This window comes from Callorhinus ursinus, unplaced genomic scaffold (genome assembly GCF_003265705.2).
Source record: "Callorhinus ursinus isolate GAN/ISIS: 27379988/994484 unplaced genomic scaffold, GSC_fseal_2.0 scaffold4, whole genome shotgun sequence".
Taxonomy (NCBI): Eukaryota; Metazoa; Chordata; class Mammalia; order Carnivora; family Otariidae; genus Callorhinus; species Callorhinus ursinus.
The window spans coordinates 11996890-12000029 of record NW_027397066.1 but is presented as its reverse complement, the minus strand read 5'-3'; the positions used below and the strand labels follow the sequence as shown (position 1 = coordinate 12000029).

General features: G+C 44.0%; 1 long non-coding RNA gene across 1 annotated transcript; it reads left to right on the top strand.

Annotated features, from left to right (window-relative positions):
• Positions 1-534: 534 nt before the first annotated feature.
• On the top strand, positions 535-1915 carry LOC112835834 (uncharacterized). Its single transcript, XR_003211322.2, has 2 exons — positions 535-1244; positions 1515-1915. It is a non-coding gene; the product is annotated as an uncharacterized lncRNA (long non-coding RNA).
• Positions 1916-3140: the final 1225 nt, after the last annotated feature.

Genomic DNA, 3140 nt, shown 5'->3' with positions numbered 1-3140 from the left:
AAATTCCCTGTCTCTGATAATAAGGATGTCTCCCTTCCTCCTGGTAGAGGAAGGGTTCCTTTCACATGGGAGATTTCTCTCCTTCTTTCAGGGAGGAAGAGCAAGGGAAGAGCAAGGTAGTGTGGCTGAGCAGAATGATTTACACCTACTTTACTGCTTTACCGCCACAGGGTGATCTGGATACACCAGTTAGTTTCCTGTCGTAATTTGGTCAGAAAAGGTTTAGATTTGATGCAGGTCCCAAGTGTAATAATCTACTATATTGATGAACTTATGATAATATTAGAAACCTAAGAGCAAGCTAGGACTGACTTGAATGCTATAGTGACTCACATGAACAACTGAGGGAGGTTAATAAATCCAATAAAGATTGAAGGACCCACCCAACCAGTGATTATTCTTAAGAATAATCTGGGTAGGAGCCACCCAGGACATTTCACAAGTGACTGAAAATAGTGAGCTGTTATTTATTACCCACCCCTAGGACCAAACAAGGAGCTCAGCGTTTTGGTTTGTTTATGTGGATTTTGGAGAACACATATTCCGCATTTTGAAATATTGCTAGTTCCTGAAGACTTCTTGAGAGAAGGCCATGTTTGAGTGGGGAGCTGAACAAAAGCAAGCCACATCTCAATTATATACAGGGATAACTCTCTCAGTGCTTTTAAGCCCTATGATCCCCACTCAGGTATAATTTTAGAAGTGTCTGCCAGTGGACATGCAGACTGGAGACCATAGTGAAAGCCTTTGTGTGCCTCCCAGTGGCAGCCTTTGAATTTTGAACCAGAAAATTCCACATGCTGTTGCCCAGTACTCAGCATTTGAGAGACAATCACTAGCTTGCTGTTGGGCATTTGAGGCTGCCTATATGGCTAAAGGACATGAAATAACCATGAAACCTGAGATACCCATAGTGTCTTGGGTGATGTCAGAGAAACACTCTAATAAGGAAGGTAGGGTCCCGAGGAGTTCCAGAATAAAATGAAAACAGTTTCTACAGGAGCATGCTACCAGGGAAATTGAGGAGGCACCCACCTGTATGTGCAGGAAGGTAAGCTCTTTTCCCAACGACTGACTGTGGAACCACTTCAGAAGCCACCAAAACCTGTCACCACATGGACAGTGCCCAAGAACACCACTTAATTGACCAACCAAGAACTGCTCCAAGGAAAATGAATAGTATCCTGTTTGGATACTGCAAGGCTGCAACATTAAGACCTGCAGATGGAAAGACTCTGAAGAAGGTAAGAATAAATCAGCTCAACTAGCTGAACTGCATGCTCTTTTCATATCAGAGATGGAAGAATTGAACAAAGGTCAGAGCTTTCGAGTTTTTACCAACTTATGGGCAGGAGGCAATGCTGGCCATGTGGTCAGCATTGGTAAATGAGCAGTGGAAAAGTTGACTGGTAAAGGGATGCCTATAGAGGGAATAGCCCTGTGGCAATTGCTGTGGGAATTTAAGGGGTGCATTAAAGTAAGACATGTTGATGCCCATCAGAACTCTTTCCCAGGTTCAAAAGATGATTGGAACACCAAGTGGACCTTCTGTTGCTCTCCCTTGAAGTGAATATCTGTGTCCGTGCAATGAGAGGACATGGCGGTGCTGTAGCAGTGCAGAGATGAGCTGAATCTCCACATATTCCTCTTGCACCCTCTGAGTCACAAAACACCAGGAACTGTTCTGTTTGCCAACAAGAGAGGCTGCAAATGGCTATAGGGGAAAATTCTCTGGGAGAAAGGTCTCATCAATACCTGGGAAGTGTATACATTGGACAAATGCTGGTGGCTCCAGGAAGCTATAAATGGTCCCTGAGAGGAATAGACACTCCAGACTGGGCTTTGCATACCCAAATGTATGCAGATGTTCAAACTACTATTAAAGGATTGGAACGCAATATACTGGACCAATTTAGGTGACTGAGTTTCATTTCTTCTGGCCAAAGGACGCACTTTACAGCTCATAGTGTCCAACAGTGGGCCAAGAGATATCACATCAAATGGGCATACCATGCTTCATATCGTTCTCAGAGGAGTGGTTTAAGGGAGAACTGGAATGGGCAGTTGAACATTTGCTGTCTAAAACAGGAGTAGGGGGAGAAATAAAGGTGTGAGGGACTGGCTTACCCAACTTCATGAACATGTGCTCACACTCAACATGAGCGGGGCTAAGGGTCCGCAACTGGAGAGATTCCTCCAGTTTTCTGGGGGAACCGGGGGAGGGGGTGTGGGAGAATGTTGGTGTTATTATACAGTTCTCCCCCATGTCACCACAACTTTCTATTTTCCTACCTGATGCCATGCTTCCAGAGCCAGGGATCCAACTGCAGTTACTGGAAGCAGAGATGATTCCTAAGTAGGAAGCCATAACTATGCTTTTAAACCTTTATGTCAGAACTCTGTGAGGACCTGATGGGTAGGCTGTGCCTGCACCCCATCTGGGAAAGTTGGAGTTGACAGCAAATGCTATTGTCACGCCTACTGGTTGAGACAGCCCACTAGTTGTGTACATGTGTAACGCTACCCTGTATGAATAGGACTGGACTGAGGGAGAGGCACTAGCTAGACTAGTATCACTGCCAGAAATCTGGACCAATGTCCCTTCCAAAGGTGGAAAAGTTTGGGTAAAAAAGATGTATATAAAACACATATGGAGAAAAGGAGAAATAATAGCTGAGGGTAAAGAAATGATAAGCGAGGTAGGCAATAAGGGAAACCCAATATTATATTACTCACTCTAGAGAGGCTCAGAGCAAGGAAATAGTATTGTCTCTTAGCACAGTTACACCAGATGCCCAGAGTGTAAAGCTAGTGTTTGCCAAGACCACACTGCTTTTGGAACCTGACAAAGTCAAATGGCAGCCTGAAAATCTGAGTGAGATCACTCTGGAAGACATACTGGTCATATGATATGATAATGAAGTGGACCAACCATTAATGACTAAATGGAACTCTAGTAACATGACTGTATCTTTGGACTCCTATTTTTCAGGCTACAAAACTGTACCATGACCACACTGCAATATGGTATAATACCAGTGGCATTGGTAAGATTCGACTAGCTCATGTAAATAAGTCTTATGATAACACCAGTATTGGTTACCAAATGTATTGGGGGATTGTGTCAAAACCTCTTCGGG